Below are 21,371 nucleotides of genomic sequence, written 5' to 3' on the forward strand. Positions count from 1 at the left end.
GAAAGAAAGAAAGAAGAAGGAAGGAAGGAAGGAAGGAAGGAAGGAAGGAAGGAAGGAAGGAAGGAAGGAAGGAAGGAAGGAAGGAAGGAAAGGAAGAAAGAAAGAAAGAAAGAAAGAAACTCTCACGTGAACAAAAGGCTATTTCCAAATGCATCAAAGACCTTTTTGTAAGATCTGATATGCTGAAATTTCTAGAGAAAACTCCTTCATGACTCAAGGACTTTCTCAAAAGAACTCCAGTAGCATGGGAAATGCTTCCATTAATCAACAAAGGAGAGTATGTAAAATTAGAAATAATGTAAAGTTACTGTAAACTTAATGTAAGATTAATAAAGGAAGTAATCAGCACAATAAAGAGACAGTGTGTAGAATGTGAAATATCTCTGCCAACTGCATTTCAGAGTATATATGCACTACATTGAGCTGAAACTATAGTTCAGTGGTAGAATACTTTTAATATAAGGCCCTGGGTTCAGCGACCAGCACTATCAGGAAAAGAAATGGTGGCCTAGGGATGTGGCCTAATTGAAAACTGTCCTAGTAGTCATGAAGACCTAGTTTTGATCCCTAGAACCACATAAAACTAAGTGCATAGACACACCCTTGTACTCTCAAGACCTGGGAGATAAAAGCAGGAAGATCAATTAAAGTTCTCCGTTAGCTAACTAATTGGAGACTAGCTATAAATGACACACTGTTTAAGAAAAACAAAAGCAATGACAAAGATGTAAGGTCAAAGAAAACAAATAATCTAATCAATAAGTGGAATAACAAGCTATATAGACCAATGGTTGTCAACCAGTGGGTCAAACCCCTTTGCAAACTGAACAACCCTTTCACAGGAGCCGCATATCAGATCTCCTGCATATCAGATATTTAAATTATTATTCATAACAGTAGTCAAATTACCATTATGAAGTAGAAACAAAAACAATTTTATGAATAGGGTTTGCCACAACATGAGGAACTGTTTATTATAGGGTTGGGGCATTGGGAAGGTTGAGAACCACTGATAGAGACAGTTCTCAAAAGAAGAAATACAATTGCCAATAAGTACTGAAAAAGTGCTCAACATCCTTAGCCACCAGAGATGCAAATCAAGACTGCTTTGACATTCTACTTCATCCCAGTGAGAGTAGCTTTCATCAAAAAACAAAACAAAAGCAACTGCCATGTCCATACTAGGGGTGTGGGGAAAGGGGATTTCGTATGCATCCCTGGTGGGAATGTAAACATACACTTCTACTATGGAACTCCGTTTAGAGATTCCTCCAAAAATGAAAATAGAAACTCCATTTGATCTAGTGACTCCATTCCAGGGTAGAAAAGATTCTCAGTCAACATGACACGGAGATTCTTGCACATCCAAGTCAATTGCTGTCTTATTTGCAACAGTAAAGCCACGGGACCAACCTATACTTCCATCAGCATATGCAGAGATAGATAAAAAGTGACTAATATACAAACTGGAACTTCATCAGCTATAAAGAAAAGGGAAACCATGATGTTTTCAGGGAAAGAGGTGGAAGTGGATGGAGATCATCACGTTGAGTGAAATACGGTTGACTCAGGAAGACAAATATTACAATGATCCTTTCGTATTCCGAACTCAAATTTAAATATGTGTGTGAGGGAAACAGCTGAAAGTAGGAAGAAGACCATGAAACCTGCAGAAAAGATCTGCATCGTGTGAACACACGTGACATAAAAGCAGAAGCGGGGGGAGCATTTGCTGGGAGGAAAGGAACCAACAGAAGAGAGTTGGGACTTGCGTGAACACAGCAGGGAAGGGGGCTGAGTAATAATGAAGTGTGATGGCAATGACTTACATCCAGGAGAGTGTGACAGTAAAACCTATCTCTTGTATTCTAATAGAAAACACTCTCAAAAAAAATGTTCCAAATGCATCTACAAGATACTCTCGTGCCGAAGACTCAGAGAACATTGCAGAAGAGAGGCAGACAGACTGTAAGAACCAGAGGAGCAGGGCATTTGCTGTAAGGGTTTTTTTTTTCTCCTAGTAATGTCAGAAGCTACACCCATTAAGTCTCACCGGCATGATTGCCTGAACAGGAGCTGAACAAGTTCATGACAAGATGGATGGGAGACAGCCTAGGAGGTTATATAACCCTATGTAAAGAGCTACAGGAAATGAAGGAGATGAGAGTGGGAGAAAGAGACTCCCCTAGTGAAGAGCTTACTGCTTGGTTATCCAGGGTCTAATGGTCAGCCCTGAAAACATAAATATAAATGCTAATGTGTGTGTGTGTGTATGCATGTAGCAACAATTAATAATGAGGATGTGAAAAAAGCAAGGAGAGGCATATGAGGGGATTTGTAGGGAGGAAAGGGAAGGAAAAAATAATGTAATTATATTATAATCTCAAACAGAAAAGAAAAAGTAAAAATCCACAAAAATAATCTCATATCACACACACACACATATATATATATATACAAATACAATAAGAAAAACAATAAAGAAAAACAATAAAGCTCTTAGATAATACTGTACCCTCTCAAATTGCAGCCCGGGGTTCTAATTTTTTTTATCTTTTAAAAAAAAATTCCTAATTGATCATTAAGGATCCAATATTGGTGTAGTATATACAACAAATGCATACCACGCAACCTCTCCAATAAGACCCAGGCACATCCCCATCTCACTTACTAATTGATTATATATTTATATATTTTTATTAAAACTTTAAAATTTTTAATTATTTTCAAATTGTAGATGTTAAAAGCAATGCACACAAATAAATAGCTTTGCCATACCTGCAAATATTCCTTTAATAAAAAATGCCATTCACATTCCTCCTCAAGTATAGTCTTCAAGGCAAAGACTAAGCCTGTATATGTCTTTAAGTGTCTCCCACATCCATCCACTCTGACTGAGTCTTAACCTCTGGGAAGTTAGCAGGGAACTACCCTATGTTGACAGGGTATCTCAGACATAGAAACTCTGGGTCATGATGTACTGTCTTCTTTCATTTTATAACATACTGCCAAGGGTGCCCCAAAGTAGAAGGTAGAAATCGCACACTCATGACCAGGCTACGATTCCCTTCTTAAATCCTTGTCAGCATTTGCCATTGTCAAAGTCCAGTCCTTGCCACTCTGGTAGATATAAAACTTTATTGTTTTAATTTGCAACTTCCTTAATAGAGCAGCCTTTTGTCATAAAACACCAGCCATTTGAATCTGTTCTTCCATCAATTGCTTTCTTCTTCCCCAAGTAAGCTTTCCTCATGCTTGTAGCTATGTGTTAGGTCTTCTAAAAACAAAACAAAACAAAACAACAACAAAAAAAAGCATTGAAGGTTCCACAGCTGACTAAAGTGAAGACAGAAATCCTTTGTCTGTCATCCACTCCTGAATTTTTCTCCAGAGATTCTATCACTTTGTGTCCTTTCAGCTGTTTTTCATAAAATTTATCTCCCCTATTTTGAAATAATGTGATTATATGTTGTTATTATTATTGATTTCCTATATAGAGGTGAAGGTTTGACATTCTTACACCATTATCTCATCCTACCAATAAAATTATAGCTCATTTTCTTCTTAAAATATTATAATTTAGAATGCTAGATTATATAAAAATCGACCAAGGCTTAGACCATTACCACCATTATTGCTTTTCCTTTTTAAACATTAGTTTTCCTGAAATAAATAATTGCCTCATTCGCTCCTATGGTTTCCTTCACTGATTCTTCCTATACCCTCAGCTCTATTTCTGCATAACGGCATCTAAATGATTCTCTTTTTCTTTATGAGAAACCCTCTGTTCTTCTGTTCCAACTTGGATTGCTCATTCTCCCAGCTGAGGTTTTTAGCTTCACAATTTCTAGAATCACTGAAGAAACACGCTTCTGCCCATGCCTGTGAGAGATTAACTAGGTAAGGTTAATTGGGATTGGTTTAAGTAAAGACACACCCTAAATATGTGTGTGTGGTGGTGGTTTGAATAAAAATGACCCCTATTGGCTCTTCTATTTGAATGCTTAGTCATCAGGGAGTGGCACTATTTGTGAAGGATTGGGAGTCCTGGGCCTGCTGTAGTAGGTGTGGCTTTGCTGGAGTTTGTGTGTCAGTGTGGGTGGCCTTTGAAGTTTCAAAAGCCTAAGCCAGACTCAGAGTCTCCCCTCACTGCCTGTAGATCCAGGCACAGAAGTCTTAGCTCCTTCTCGAGCACATGGCTGCCATGCCATGTGCCCTTCCATGCTGACAAGGAATGAAGTCAACCCCAGGAGCTGTGAGCAAGCCCCAGTCAAATACTTTCTTTTATAAGAATTGCCATAATCATGCTATCTCTTTACAGCAGTGAAGCACTGACCCAGGCAATATGGATAGTAATATTCCATGGGCTGGGGTCCATGGTTGCACAGAATGGAGAGAGCTAGCTGAGAGCCAGCATTAATGGCTTCTGAGTGTGAATGAAATGTGATACCGGCTGCCTCATGCCTCAGCCACCATTGCCTTCCTTGTCATGATGGATTGTGCTCAACTGCAAGCCTAAATAGACCTCCCTCGGTTGTTTCTTGATGAGTATTTGATCCCAGCAACAAGAAAAGTATCTATTACATGCACGTTACGAAGATTTTTCACATGTGAAGCAACTCTCTCAAGCTAACCACTAGAATTGAATGTAATGCTCCTACCTCCAGCAGGGAGACAGTTACTCTGAATATACTTTGTCTCTCCTGCTGGGGCCTGCAGGCCTACTGTGTGGGATGAAAGTGGGAGGCAGCCCAATGGAGGAGCTAGAGAAAGTACCCTAGGAGCTAAAGGGGTCTGCAACCCTATAAGTGGAACAACAATATGAACTAACCAGTACCCCCCAGAGCTCATGTCTTTAGCTGCATATGTATTAGAAGATGGCCTAATCGGCCATCAGTGGAAAGAGAGGCCCATTGGTCTTGCAAACTTTATATGCTTCAGTACAGGGAAACACCAAGGCCAAGAAGTGGGAGTGGGTGGGTAGGGGAGTGGAGGGTGGGGGAGACTTTAAGGATAGCATTTGAAATGTAAATGAAGAAAATACCTAGTAAAAATTGGAAAAAGAAAAAAGAAAGTGGGAGGCAGGAGCACAAATTCCTCCAGTGGATGATGACCTCGCCCATGCTCTCAGCCCTCTTCCTTCTGCCCTTGGAGCCCCAGATGCCATCCTCCTGAGACCCCTGGGGTCTTTGAAAAGGATCAGCTCCTCTCACTAGGGAGCCTCTCTAGTTTCTTAGGTGCTTCTTTTCTCTGTTCTCCCCTACCGTCCATCTCTCGTTCAATGGAGTTCCATCGTCCATATACATTGCTATCTTTTGCCAATGGCCATTTCAACACATTGTCCTTGTAGCTAGAAGAGTAATGATAAACACCTCAGCCTTCATAGCATGAATAAGTCAGAATTCCACTGCAAGTGACTTTTCCTAGTCTACAGTTCTGTGTTTGGATTTGATCTTCTTTCCCTGTCAACATGATCATCATTTCATCCATCTTTAAAATGTTCTTGTGGGGTTTCAAAAGAAATGATACATAGTATAGAATTTCCCAAATTAACATTAACTCTGGTTGCAAATGTGGATGTTAATCTAGGGAAATAGGGGACTAAAAGGTTTGTTACGTTGGCATGGTATGCTGTGGTGTGCTATGGGATGCTATGACCTCGTATGCTATGCTACTAGGGATAAGAACAATGATGGAGCTATATTTATGATTTTGGAAGACAGAAGCATGAGGGCTTATTCTCTGAATCCATGGAATGGATTCTTGAAGCTCAACCCCATGTTTGTAAAGTGCTTGAAGAAACAATTGGAAGAAACGATACCGACTGAGATTGTAAATGCCTCAAAGGGTATTGCTTACCTTGTTCCGTTTCAAATGACTGAAAAATTCTAATTAATTTTCATTAAAAATTATCCTTTTCTCTAAGTGAAATTATCTGTCCACTTAACCAGACCACAAAGGTATTGTCTCAAGGAGTATAGGCTGGAGGATATATAACACAAAGTAAGAGGTGATTAATTTTTATAGCACAAATAAAGAGGTAATTAATATAAATAAAAAGGGCTGGTTGTACAGGTTGGCATTAATTGGTGGTGTGGCATTTGATCTTCTCCAGCAGGTACCAAGGTATTCTTCTTCCCTTCAAAAGAGCTGCAGCCACTTCCCAGGCATCTTCACGAAGAGGATCGTTTTAATCCTCACCACAATCTCTTAAGTATCTTCACTCAATCCTATTTTACTGGCCAGAAACTGAGAAGGGTCAAAAGGCAAGGCCATTTGTCAAGCTAAATGAGAATTTGAATCCAGATCTCCAGATGCCGAGGAAAATATCTTATTGGCCACTCCAGAGACCAGCTACCAGCATCCCTTCCAACCTTGTCACTGGGGAAACATACTGAGTCCCTTACCAGGTGACAGAACAAAGTAAGGACACTGTCAGCCAAAGAGGTTGTTGGCAGATGTCTCATAGCATATGCCAGCACATTCTGTTGCCCTTAGGGCACCAGAGCATCAGGTGACCAAAAGGACATGTTGTGAAAAGACCTACATTCATTACAAATGGTTCCTCTTGCCTTTTGTTTCCCTCATTCTGAGCATCTGGTACCTTTCAGTGAAGTGTCAGAATTATACTTAAGACATAGTACATCATTAAAATAAAGCTCAGGGCTAATAATTATGTCTTGTTCAGGTGTTTTATGACTAAAGAGTCTGACTTCCCCTCAAGGTTTCCAACTTACTCTTCAAAATTGCTTCTCTCGGGGCATTTGTTACATTGTGGATGTGTCCCCAACAATTAAATAGCAATTTAGTTCTCTATCTCCAGATATTTCTATTTGAAGCAGTATCCTGGAGCTCAAGCTACCTCGGCTTTAAAGATGGTATTGATGGAGTCCCCAGTCAGCTCTGTAAGCGTGACTGCACACAGATGCTCGCCAGAGTGGAAAGCTGGCTCCAGCCTCTAGGCTGCTCACCCTCTACCCATTTACCTCTTCATCAGCAGCCAAGTTCACCCCTCCTCTACCCTGCCTTCATCTCACCAAATATTATTCAGTAGCGATTAAGACCTCCTGAACACTATTTCACTCTCCAACAGGGAAAACCACGTGGACCCTGGATTGTACAAACGTAAGCTCTTATTCTCAGTATTCAGTTCTATGTAATAAAGACTCCACCCCCACCCCCACCCCCGGGGGGATCCGTGTGTTAGGTTTGGGCTCAGAGTGGTGCTTATGGAGGTTTTGGGGGTGACTGAAAGCGTGTTACTGAAGGAGACGAGAGGACCGTAGCTTCTTCTCTGCTCCCTAAATCGTGAGGCAGAAGGTTTGCTCTGCCACATCCCCACCTGTCCATTCCCGCCTATGCAGTCCTGTGCACTCCCACCGAAATCCACAGCGTGCACCAGAGGCTCAGAGTCACAGTGGCATCTATCTGGGCCTGGACCAAGAACCAGGAGTAAAATAAATCTTCCTTTTTTTTTTTATGAGTGAGTTGCCTCCAGGAACTCATTATAATGATGGACAGCTAGCATGCTTAGTTGTTTTAGGTTTTACATTATTATTGTGAGGAAAAAAAAAACAAATAAGATTGTAAGATTGGGCATCTTTAATTATTTGGTAAGTTATAAAGAAGTGGGACTTCGGGGCTGGTAATAGCATTTTCATATAGACCGGCTCATTGAAATGCTCTTCGGGAACTGGTGACCCTGGTACTTTGTGTAAGAGAACAGGATCATTACTTTGTGTGATGTAAGAGAAGGATGCTTCTTGCTGTTTTACATTTAAAGTGAAAAGCCTACTTCGGTCATTTCCTTGCTGTCTAACGTGGCTCTGCCACACAGCAAAACACGGGGCAGCTTCTCTGGGCACAGAAAGCAAAGACACAGAAGAATGCCAAACCAGCCTTTCTCCGCGCGTTTATGAACAGCTAACAGTGGTCTGTCCGTAATATTACCATTTCCCTATCATCAATATGATGATGTAGTAATACTATAAATAGTAAGTAACATTTCACAAATTATTAATTTATGTGTTAAGATGCTTAGCTTTTCTACTGTATGGGAAAGTGAGGAAAGCATTTTGAATAAAACTCTCAATCACTCCCCTCGGAGAAATTCTACTCCGTTCAGTCTAGCTAGATACTGAGAGGCCAGGAGCTGAACTGCTGTGGTTTTTATGGTCACGGTCAGAAAGAAACACACCTGTCAGTGGAAGTCCAAGTCTCAGGACCCAGTGTACACAGTCTTAGCTCAGGTGGTTTGGACTTTTCATTAATCCTATTACCGAACATTTTCAGTTTCTTTTCAGGGCAGGTGATTAGCTATGAACCGAGGGGTCGGGTACATAAAAATAAGTCCCATTCCGCCTTCCCGGGGCTCAAAACTATTTAGTGCAGAAATCAGTCTCTTCAAAAGAAACACTCCTCTCTGTGTGTCTCGCTGGGCCTTCGGTGTCCCCAGGTCTGCCAAACTTAGGTAAGTTCGACTAACTGAGCTAACGCTTACAGAACTATTCTAACAGCTCATACCATCATTATAGTGATAATATCTTTTTTATTTATTTTTTTAAGGAAATCAAGGCAGACTGGAAACCCCTCTTGCTCATCTAAGTTCCCTTTGTTTGACTGAAAAGCTCATGGTGATGAAGTCAGCAAGGGCTGGGAATTTACTGACTCGCTGTGGCCTCAGTCACTCTCAAATTAGTTAACAAGGAAAAATTGGGAAAAAACATTAGCAAGTGCATAAATCATATAGTTGATATTTAGTAAATATTATAAATAGGACATATTCTTTACAGAGGGTGTCTTTCCTAATGCTCACGATAAAGCGACTAACATGGTAGGAGATAAAGAGTATCTCAAATGTGGTGTGAGACAGTCTTCTCGCCACATAGCCCATGATCCGCTAGTAGAATGAGCAGAATCTCTGCATTTGCTTACACTCTTGTTTTCTTTCTCTGCCTGTTGAGTTTCTACGGCATACAAACCACCGTGATGGCTTCTGGGAAAGGGAACAAAACTGAAGAAGCCATCACTTCTACCCTCAAAACCTTTTAGAATCTCAAGGCGATTTTAGAGTGGGACAGATAGGGAGCAGTGCGCTGGCAGGTCAGTCCTCGCCAAACAGAAACGGTCACCAGCAGCGAGACCACACGGTCCTACTGCATCAGGCACGGTGAAGAAACCTGTGAAGAAGGCCTGTTCAGCTCAGGGCAACCGGAGAGAGATAGACAGAAGGAGCCACACCACCATAAGTGGATCTGTGTGCCTCTCACAGGCTCCACCTCTTAACGTTCCCCACATCTCCCAGGACTGCCATGCACTGGTGCTCAGACCTCTAATACATATCGCTCTCAGGGAACATTCAATAACCAAACTAGAGCCGGCACTTTGAATTTTTTTCCTCTGCATATGACCAACATATAATGTTTCCCTCGGAGTCTCAGACAAAAGAACATACAGTGTAGGGCAAAAGGCTCATTAGGCGTCTTCCGGTCAGCATATCCAAATGAAGAGCATCTTTCTACCTCAGTTCCCCCGGGTCTCCCCTCAGTCCATTCCTATCTGCCCTCGCATCTTCCCACTCTGACCCACACACTCAGGCCAGGCCTGATGAATCTCTACTTTGTCTCATGTGTACAAGTACCAGACAAAGGTGGCCTGAAACTCTGGGAGAAACAAGAATGGATTTTTTTTCCCTAGAGCTCCTAGAGAGATCCTGGTCCTCCTCGTGCCTTGACTTGTGACTTCTAGCAACCACAGTTGCCAGAAGGTATATTCTGCTCTTTCGGAAGCACTCATCTGTGCAGCTTCACTAGTCCTAAGAAAGTGATGGTATAAGCAATGGAAGCGATGGGTAAAATTTTCAGACAAGCAAGGGAGGTAGAGCAATAAAATGTAGAATGGCCAGGCCGGGCTGCTTCGGATATTAAAGGTCATGGGTGTTAGCATTTCTCTGATATCCCCTGAAACAAAGGTTCATTGAGAAATACCCCTAACAGGAAAATAAAACCTTCCCAGTTGTAAAGCCTCATGGTCAGAGCAAGGAACCTTTTAGTCCCTCATGGTTAGTCACTGTCTTCCAAATTGTCCTCTGTCTCACGCCATAAAGTCCTCTGTCTCCACAGTTCACCCCGAGGTGAGAACCCCCATGCTGCTGTATGTGAACAGTTCACACCCTCGCGTTCAGGCCTTCCATGTCTCATGCGCTGGCTCTAAACTCCGGACACAGAGGCAGGCTCTAGGGGGACGAACAAATGGCAGTGCCGGTCCACAAAGGCCTACAGATCATTGGCAGATACAAACAAGCATTTAGGTGGCTTCAACACCTCATAAAACGTAGAGAGCAGGGCAAGGGTCAGATAAAGCTCTCCTACCACAGTACCCTTGTGTGTGTGCGTGAGGTAAGGACACGCGATCTAAAGCCTTTAAAATGCTGTTTTAAGTGGGAAGAGAGAGGTACAGTCAGAGTGTGGGAGGCCAGCTGGGATAACCGCGGACTGGGGGCGTGGCTCAGTGGTACAGCGCTTGCCCCATCAACTCCAGACTTGGATTGTACTCCCAGTGCTGCAAAAAAAAATTTCGTGTCTGACAAGTGCTTGTGTTGAGGATGCTTCAGAAAGGTGAGGGCTGTACACTAATTATTCTCGAGAACTGAGTCCTTATTTTTGAATATATTCTCGTTCCCAACGTTTCTTTTCCTAAACGGTGCATATATTGGTTATGACTGCTGTGAGTATCAAGGGACGTTATAAGGTAAAACTCCTTTGGAACACTTAGTGCTGCCTAGACAACAGATGTTTTTTACAGACACAGATAATTGTTTCTTGTTATCATACTAACAGTTCTTCTCCATCCTCACCTCAACTTACAGAGTCAGACCACACTTGGTAAACATGTTTAGGACCCAGTTATAACAAAGGACAAGGAGAGGCAGTTCACAGCAAAGCCACGTGCCCACATTTCGGTGTCAGATCCATTGATTAAATCTCTCAAATCCAGCACACCCTCTAGGGGGCAGTCAAGTCAGAAAAGCACACACTCAAGAGTTACCATCCATCCATCCACACAAAGGCAGGTGAGTCTCAGTAACTTGAAGGTGTATCAAAATCATCCAAGAAGCCCAAGACTTCCAGATATCTAAAAGCTAATAAATAAAGTAAGAAAACAGTTTACAGCACACATAGGAATGCCACAAGAACTCAGATGGGGAAGGAAATTTACAAATATGGCAAATTCAGGAAATGTGACAAGGTTAAATTTAAGTTTCTGCAAGAAAAAGATATGACCACATTATTTGTAGAGCCCTGTTATATCAGCCCTATGCTTTAAACAAAGGCCCAGATAGTTAAAACTTGAAAGAAAAGAAAAGAAAAGAAAAGAAAAGAAAAGAAAAGAAAAGAAAAGAAAAGAAAAGAAAAAAGGGAAAACGAGTGGGGAGGAGAGAAAAGACAGCAGGGAGAATAACTTAGATTGGCAGGAGTAGCGAGAAACTTCTGGGAAAATGGAAAGGGCAGAGAGAACTGGCCACCTTCAAATCTCCAGTCTGGCCCACCTATCTGGAAGGACTCAGGCCTGAAGAATCCTGGAAAGCTCCTTAGGAAAAGAACCAGAGGGCATGGGCAGGAAAATTACCACGAAAGAGAAGTAGAGGTCAGGGGAGGGTGGTGGACGCCAAAGGACGGTTAGGAGCGTGTGGATCCGTGCTCAGAGCAATGTCTCTCAGACAGTCTTTGTATTTGCACCAGTATTTGTGCCGACCGAGCTGCCCTCTACCGAGCTCCTGCCTCAGTAAGCAGGAGCATTTATGGGGAAGAAGAATGTGTCTTCTTATTCAGGGCTCCTCCACTGAGTATTAGTCTCAGAGATGCCATTGCTCCTGAGCGATGGACGGGGTAGCCACCTGCAGTTTCCCAGGAAACTGGAGCGTTATCACAGCAAGTTGGATCCGGAGAAGAGGAACATGCCAGGCAGGGCACTTTTGATTATGAGTAAGCTAGAAAGCACAGACACTCCCTGAGGACTTCTAGGATTACTGGAAAGAAATCGCCATGGGCTATAGGTCTCTCCAAGTGCACTGCGAGAGACTGTGAGGTAGGGGAATACTGTTTTCCTGCTTTGTGTCTGTTACTCTGACTCCTGGGATTCTGATCTGGAAAATATGAGCCACACGAGCAAAGCAAACAAAGTTCTGTCAGGACATCTGACCTGAAGTCTGAACTCCCCCTGACCCTGACATCAGAAGGCCCCAGAGAGGAGATGTCCCCACTGCTTGCCGCAGCTGGCAGCCACCAGCATAAAGACACAGCCAGCTCCAAAGAGTCAGAAACCAAGAGCCGCAATCAAACACTTAGGGGAATACAGATATCTTCCTGGAGGCAAGGCACAAGATACTGGGTAACAGAATACAGCTGCCTACATTAAACCCATCTTCATTTCAAAAACCTCCCGTGGCAGGGTTCTGCTGTGTGGGCCCATCAAGCTGAAAACAAAACTCTATACTAGAACAACAGCAAAAAGAAGAAGAAGAAAAAAAAGGTGTTTGATATCTTATTTCTCAAAACGTCAACAATACACAGTAATGCAAATTGTCTTCAATGCGGACTCTTAAGAGGGAGTCCAGGAAGTAGAATAAAGCTTTATAAAGAGATAAGGAGAAAATTGCAACAAGAGGAATAAACGCGATGGGACGTGGGAGGTCATCATAAAGGACGGAATGTAGTGAGAGATAACTAAATGCTAAAGGCCTTTTGAAAAGCCAAATGGAACCAAGCAGAAATGGCACATACCTTTAATCCCAGCACTCCAGAAACAGGCAGGACGTCTCTGCAGGTCAGTACCTTAACTAGACACTGTTGTGCCAAATAAAAACCCCAGTGGCAAGAATGGTTTGCATATTTGTGAGTCATTGTCCAAAAGGATTCCATAGACCTTCTCTGAACATCACAGGCTATTTCCAGATACGAACCCATATAAGGGACAACAGTCACCTGACCCGACCATCAGTGCAATACAGGAACAAATGTTAGGGGAGTAACAAACCTCTTTCTAACGAAGGTTGAGGTCTGCTCCATGAGACAGAACCCACACCTGACATTATCAATTAGGCCAAGAATATGAGACTAAGTAGGGCACAGGTCCGAGGGGACAACCTACAACTTTCGCTCTGCTAAGTGAACATGGCAATAAAAGAATTCCTGGTAACATATTGCCCTACCCATGGATCCGCTCCTCACTCTACCCCTATGAAAGAAACTTCTTGCAGTACACGGGAATTAACACAGAGACCCACAACTAGACCATGTGCAGAGTGAGAGACTTTGGAGCACTCAACCCTAAATGGGTTGTCTCTACCAAAGCCCTCCCCTCAAAGCTCAGGGATCTATGTGCAAGAGAAGATAGAAAGAGTGTCAGAACAGTATTTTCCAGACACAACAGGACTGATGCATATATGAGCTTACACAGATTGTGACAGCACGCGCGCATGCACACACACACACAAACACACACACTTGCCAAGCTCAGGCCAGACAAAATCCTAGCGTACAAAAGGGGAAGTAGCCACAAAGGTCCCACCTCTAGCCAGAAAACGATTTGAAATTGAAAAAGAGGAAAGAGGAAATTGGTCTCCTTCAATGAGATGACAGTGGGTATATCAACTATACTCCAGAGCTTACCCTACGTTCAGAAGTTAGCCAGCACTCCATTTGTGTGTTTGTTTGGGTGCGGGGGAATGTTTTGTTTAGGTTTTGTTTTCATTTCTGTTTTTAAGAGAGAGAGAGCTTCATATCAGCTGGTGTGTGCTGCCTGGTTGGTGGTCCAGTGTTTGAGAGATCTCAGGGGTCCAGATTAATTGAGACTGCTCGAACTCCTATAGGGTTGACCCCCTCCTCAGCTTCTTTCAGCCTTCCCTAATTCAGCAACAGGGGCCAGCTGTTTCTGCCCATCTGCATCTGACTCTTTCATCTGCTTGTTGGGTCTTCCAGAGTGCAGTCATGCTAGGTCCCTTTTTCTGAGCACTCCATAGCCTCAGTAATAGTGTCAGACCTTGAGACCTCCCCTTGAGTTGGATCCCACTTTGGGCCTGTCGCCAGACCTTCTTTTCCTCAGGCTCTTCTCCATTTCCATCTCTGTAATTCTTTCAGACAGGAACAATTATGGGCCAGAGATGTGACTGTTTGATGGCAACCCCATCTCTCACTTGATGTTCTGTCTTCCTGCTAGAGGTGGTCTCTATAAGTTCCCTCTCCCTACTGTCAGGCATTTCATCTAAGGTCCCTCCCTTTCAATCCTGAGAGTCTCTCACCTCCCAGGTTCTCTGGTGCAGTCTGGAGGGTCTCCTAGCCCCCATCACCTATCTCCCAGGGTTGCCTGTTTCCATTCTTTCTGCTGGCCTTCTGCTGGGCTTTAGTCCTTTTCCCTCACCCAATACTAGATCAGGTTCCTCTCTCCCACTCCCACTGCTCCCCATCCACTTTCTCTCCCAGGTCCCACCTTCCCTCCCCACTTGTGATTGCTTTCTTCTCTCTCCCAAGTGGGACTGAGGTGTCCTCACTTGGGCCCGTCAGCTTTTTGACCATTTTGAGTTCTGTGAACTGTATCTTGAGTATTCTGTACTATTTATTTATTTATTTATTTATTTATTTATTTTTATATTTTTTCTGCTAATATCTACTTATTGGTGAATACACACCATGCATGTCCTTGTGAGTATGAATTACCTCACTCAGGATGATATTTTCCAGTTCCATCCATTTGCCTGGAAACTCAGGATGTCCTCATTCTTAATAGCTGAGTAGTATTCCATTGTGTAAAGGAACCACATTTTCTGTATCCATTCTTCTGTCGTGGAACATCTGGGTTATTTTCAGCTTCTGGCTATCACAAAGTAGGCTGCTATGAACACAGTGGAACACGTGCCCCTGTGGCATGGTGAGACATCTTTTGGGTATATTCCCGAGTGGTATAGCTGGGTCCTCAGGTGATATGAGGCCCCCAACACACATACAGTAGAGGACTTCCAGGTCTGTGTTCATTCAGAGATGATGCACTTAACCCTCAAGAGACTGGAGGCCACAGGGAATTCAGGTGAGGTGAAGGTGGAGACATCCAGGTAGAAGTGGGGGGGGGGACAGGGAGGTATGGGATTTGGAAGAGTTGGAGGGTGGATGGGGGGATAAAATATGGAGTGTAAAAAATTTTTTTAATTTAAAAAACTCTTTAAAGGACACTGCAAAATGCTCCATTAAAGTTTAAATGCAGCAGAGAGAGAGAGAGAGAGAGAGAGAGAGAGAGAGAGAGAGAGAGAGAGAAGAGAAGGAAGGTAGGGAAGAACCTGGAGGATTTAGTGGAAAGGAAAATATAATTGAAATATATTGTATTGTCTTAAAAAATAAATACTAATTTAGAAAAAAAAGGAAAGAATGAGTCCAGGGTTGTAGAGAGGGCTCAGCAGTTAAGAGCATTGGCTGTTCTTCCAGAGGACTCAGGGTCCATTTCCAGCACCCACACGGTAACTCTAGCCTTGCTCCAAGGGATGGATCATCTGGCTTCCACAGGTACTGCATGCATATAGTGTGTAGAAATGCAGGCGAACATCCATATACATAAAATTAAAATAACAATGTTTGAGAGAGAAAAGGAGAGAGTGCACCCAGTCTTAGGAGATGCAGACTTGAGGATAATCCACTTGATTCAGAGACAATAGAAAAGAGAAGAACACCAGCCCTTCTTCAGATCACAGGAGGAGGCCTTGTGCTTTCTTGGCCTTGAATTATCTTTCCAAGAGTGAAAAGAAAACATAATTTGATGAACTTTGTAAATGTTTACTTTTTTGTAACCCACCTGTTATTTGATCCAAATTTTTATGCATTAAATATTATTAGTTTATAGGCTCCTAGTCTTATGAAACATTAGCTTACTTCTTTTAAAATAATAACTTCGTCACCCATTTTAGTAACTCACCATTTGTGAAGTTCCAGGTGACAATATTGCCTCTCAACGTTTTAAAAAACCTGACTAAAAATTAAAGTTACAGGACTTATCTAACTAGAGGGGAAAAAAGCAATCTGTTTAGCAAGAGAAATTTTGTATTTGCAAAATAATTATTGCTCAAAACTGTCATCTAGGGTGTCAGACTCTCCTGGCATGACCCCACCATAAAGACTCTTCTGTCATTGGCTGAAGCCTTTGGCTGCAGAGAGATGCTATTTTCTGGAGGCTTTGACTCCTCTGGCCATCATCCCAGAAGTATTGATCAGCTCCGTGTCACTGCCTTACCCCCCATCAGCATGGCGCCAGGGTGATCTGAAACCCAAAATCTATATCATACCCCACCACCACATAAATCCCAAAAGTCCTTCCTCATTGTCCCAGATGAAAAGGCTCAGCATCCTTAGAAGGGCTGAACGGCGGTCCCTAAGATCTGGGTGCTGCCCCGTTTCCACTTCTCCTGTGCAGGAAAATATGAGCCATGCTGGTAAATGGCTCCTTTGAGGTCAATACTAATGGATGGCATCCATTTGCAAACACGGAGATGCATCATGACTGCGATCCCCCTCCCCCACCCCAGCCCCTGCGTTCCCTCAACAAAAGTGGGAACTCAACCATTTTCAGGTTCACTTGAAAAGATGCAGATAGCATGTTATTCTTTGCTTATTAATTATTTGAAAACTTTAGTTGAGGTTGAAGGCAGGTAAATAATGGTGGGACTGAAAAAAAAAAAAAAAAAAAAGAAAAGCCATTCCAGCTCATTTGAGAATAAGCTGCTTTCTCTCCTGTTCACTTCCTCCAGCTGACAGTTTTAATAGAGTTTGCTTTTTAGTCCCAAATAATGTAGTCTCTCTGAGTATTTTCTTTGCAGTGATATTTCCTAGATCGTGACTATTGTGACTTTCATGTTTTACATGTTTTCTTTTTAAAGGGCTCGTCTTCCTGAGGAACAATGGCTAATGCCTCTTGCCTTCTGGTAAATCATGAAAATGGCTGCAGGGGAAACAGTGCATCAGTGGTCACTTGGTCAGCAGGCTCCTTTGATCTTGTCTCTTCCATTGCTCTGGGTGCTCTCTCTGCAGAATGAGCTTTGCGGCTTTAATAATTTCTCCCAGGATATCAAAAGAACCAACGGCAAAGCAGCTGCAGACTTTGCTCAGTGAATGTATTACCCAGCCAAGAGCTGCCTATGAGTGATGCTAAGGCCATTGGCCCAATGGCCTCCTCGTCAGCAATGTTGCTTGTCTGGCAAGTGACCAGTGTTCTCTGGGCAATTGAAGAACTCTGCCACCAGGTGCCTGTTGACATGACAGAGACTAGAAACTTCCACAGTGTTCAGCTCTGGCCAGAGGTCCCTAAGATGGCTGGCCTTATGGCCCTCAGCTGTTGAACTAGAGAACTTCTTATGGAAAAGACATTTGATATTCTTTCAGTCTCAGCCAGTAGAAAAGGTGTGGGTCCCCAGTCCATCTGCACACAGATACACAACATTTTTACTTTTGGTCAAAGTATTTTATTTAAACAAAAAGTAGATAGAGCTATCTGAATGTTTCATCAAGATTATATAGTATTTTAGTATTTTAATTAAAATATTATATACTCAGAATTATCATAGCAGTCCCTTCCAGTCTCAAGGTTTCCCAAGATGGCACATCTTGGGAAAAGTGTATGGTTAAAGTGTATGGTTACCCTACATAATGGCATGGGTACTAAGAAATGCAGAGTCCAAGTCTATACTGAGAAGCAGATGTCTTTCTCCCGATGATACCTAATCACTACCTAAAGGCAGCCTGTACCCACCCAACACTCAGCCACAGAAACTTAATAACATAACATGGTAGTGGTGGTCACTATTGATCCTGAAGGGTTTGGGATGAAGCCCAGTTTCCCCAAAACATCCCCCTTTTTCTGCAAGAGGCTCCAAAGGCCAAGGAGCTTGTGAATCTGGCCACAAGTTGCCTGAGGTTTACAAGGAGAGTCTCCAAGGCCTGACCAATCAAAACAGAGCAGTTCAACTACGTGACAAGAACCACTAACAGGGCAAGCAAGAGACACTACCCCAGGACCAAACAGGCAAGGGATGGGCTAAGAGGATGCTGCAAAAGCCTGCAGGGACCTTCCCAGGGCCAGAAACTGCTTCCAGCACAGGACAGGTGGCCATGTTCTTTGAGTAGAGAAGGAGGGAATCTTAACAAAAGGAGCCCCTTTGATTGTACGTAACGTTCAAACTATAGTACACTATTAGGGTTTTTTTTTTTCTAGTTTTTTTTTCCAAAAAAACTTCAAATTGGATAAATTGTTTTTCTTGGCTTATGTCAGTATAACATATATATAAGTTAAAAATTCCCCTATCTAAATGAACGTTAAAAGCATTATCATTCAGAAGCCTCCTCCAGTGGATGAGATGTGTCAACTCGTGCATCTGGATGGCACCACGTGTACATCAGAGAATTTCCCCCAAGCTGTCACTCAGTGAAGCTCAAATGTGTAAGCGTTCCAGAGGGAGGAGTGGGCAGTAGCAGCACTGGAGGAAAAGAGGAGGAAGGGACTCCCATGAGATTAAACATGGGAGGGAATTGTTAAGAGGAATTGTGTCTACATTTCCCTGTTTTGGGTGTATTGAATATTAACAAAAGCCTTCTTTGTAATTATCATCTGTTATAAGTGTGAGACTGGGAACTGAGAAAACAGTATGAAAATGTTTCCCAGCACTGAACATAAGCGCCTCCAGGTTCAGAGTCTGCAGGCCTAGCCTTCTACAGGGATTACTCTATATAGTGTGTTAGTTTTTGCTGGAACACAAACGATACCTTGTACCCGAGGAGTTTAGAAACTTCAGATCTTGTACATCCCTGTCCCAAGTGTAAAATTACCATGCCCTCTGCCCAATCTCTCCCTTGTGCTTTTTCTGATGACAATGTGGGAAACCTGTGCTAATCTGTTTGGGGACTCAGGGAAAGATGTTGGGAGAATAGAATGTATTCCCCAGGAAGCCATTCGAGTTTGCTAAACAGAAAAATGTACAGACTTACTCTTAATTCACTCTGAAGTGGTGCATTTCAGATCCCTTGTCAAATACAGAAACACCACGTTGGAACATCTGTCCCAGCAAGAGCTGTCTTTTGAGAGCTTAGGTCAAACCTCTCCAACAACTACCCACTAAAAAATCACAGATCAGAAAACACAGCTCCTGTTTGCCAGGTGTTTAGGGAGAGAGGAGAGAGGGTTGTTTATTTGGTTGGTTTTAGTTGTTTTTTTGTTTTGTTTTGTTTTTCAAAAGGAAAGTTATCATTGTGCTTCATGCACAAAACTAAAATGGTATGAAAATTTAGAAGAAGAGAAAAGTAAGGGAGTAACAAATTATTTTTCTGCAACTTCAATTCCTCTCCCCCATATCTCATCCAATTCATCTCCTTCCTGTCATCTTCACCGTTTTCTGAGCGGAAAGACCACAGTGTTATGTCTGGCTGGCTCCTCTTCTTTAAGCCCCACTGCCTCAACAGTCTTTCAGCTACTCTCTTTCTATGCTACCTGATTCTCTTTCTATGCTACCTGCTTCTTTCCCAGAGACCAAGAGCATCTCCTGCTATGGCAACGTCCTTCCACCCACTGCTACTCATTTGCTTCCTGCTTAGTTGACCGATGTGTTTTCTTTTTCAAATGTTCCTCTCTCCACTTTGCCAGAACGAAGGAGACGGAAAAGCTTTGAAATCTTCTGCACAAGGCAAACTCGGTTCAGCAACCCTCCTCCAGGACCTATTTCTGCTGAAACTGTCTCCCTTCCTCCCAAACTATGATTTCCCATTTCTCTCGGCCAACACCAACCATTTTCTTCCCCCATATTAGATATGATTCGATTCCACGGCTTTTTCCTTCGCTGTGACTTCTCCGGATACAACAGCTGTCACGTCATCAAAGTAAAGGAAAGAGATTAGAGCAGGCAATTTGGTTTTGGAGCAGTACTGGTGGTGAAGAGCTATGGTGTACTCACAGACTTCTAAATAATTGATTGCATTGGGGATGCCAAATATTTCAGTTATTTTTCTATGGCTTCTTGAAACTGTTTTCTCAGTTTCTCAAAGCTTCCTGCTTCTGCGCGTGTTATCCACTCTGCTATCTGGAGTTCTACTATGAACCTTCTCCATTGGTCAGTTCCTCTCAGTCACCTCAGGTATTCTGTGAGTCCATCTCTGACATACTCAGGAACCGTCGCAAACACCCTCCCCTGTATGGCAGGTAGTTCTCCTATTCTTATTATTTTTATCACTTACCTTGAAATGTCACCCTTTTGTTCTGTTTACAGCAATAAAGTAATAAATTTCAGATTTCCTGGAGAGAAGGCCTGGGGGGAATGGGTCATCTAGAGAGACACTGGTCGGTCCCAGAGCTGCATAAATTGTATATGCATAATGAATCCTCAGAAATGTTTATTACAGGAATGCAGCACCTTATCACTAATAAAATTAATTATTTGGTATAATGACATCTCTGAGAACTCCAGCTCATTGCTTTGATACTGAGTCTGCAGAATGGATGTGCTTCTATAATGTATTTCATTTTCTTTTTCTTCTCTCCTATCATCACACTATGTAATCAGCGTGTGTGTGTGTGTGTGTGTGTGTGTGTGTAGGGGAGGGGTCTTAATAGCTCAAACTAGCCTTGATCTCATTTTAGAGCTGAGGATGGCCTGGAACTTGTGATCCCCCTACTGATACCTCCCAAGTGCTAATATTATGTGTGTGAACCACCATATTTGCATTCTTCTTGTTTCCTTGTATTAAATATACAAGGAAATATAAAGTTCTTTCACAATTTCATACCTATATATAGTGCATTCTGATTACTGTTACCTTTACCCTCTATAATCTCCCTCCTGTTCCTGTTTCTACACACACACACACACACACACACACACACACACACACACACACACCTTTCTCACATCCAGGTCTTTGGTGTTAGTTTGTGACCCACTGAGTTTAACCAGGAACATACGCCTGATCATGGGTTTGGGAGCATGATGGCTTTACCAGAACCCAAATGGAAGACTCTCTGTCCCTGCTCAAGAACCCCAGCCGTAGCCCAAAGTGCAGCAGGGTGGTAGGTCCCAGTCTATGACTATCCTGTCTGTTGACAGGAGCACTGTAGGCAGCCACTGTGGCTGAGATAATGACTGCCACAGCTGTGTCCTGCCCCAGAGACAAGCCAAACCACAGCCTTCCTCGTCAACTGTTTGTTTGTTTGCTTGCTTGCTTGCCTGCTTGCTTATGTTGTTTCATCATCCTTTTCAAGTTCCTCCTGGGCCTTTGAAAAGATGGGACGAATGGAATGTCCTTTTGAGGAGCAAGCACTTAACCCATCCTTATTCTCAGCATCTTGAGCTGACA

General features: G+C 42.8%; 1 pseudogene; it reads left to right on the forward strand.

Moving 5' to 3' along the window:
• The first annotated feature begins 5,643 nt into the window (after positions 1-5,643).
• The window catches only part of LOC110309002, a 32,754-nt pseudogene continuing 17,026 nt past the window's right edge, over positions 5,644-21,371 (forward strand).

Source organism: Mus caroli, chromosome 14 (genome assembly GCF_900094665.2).
Source record: "Mus caroli chromosome 14, CAROLI_EIJ_v1.1, whole genome shotgun sequence".
NCBI lineage: Eukaryota > Metazoa > Chordata > Mammalia > Rodentia > Muridae > Mus > Mus caroli.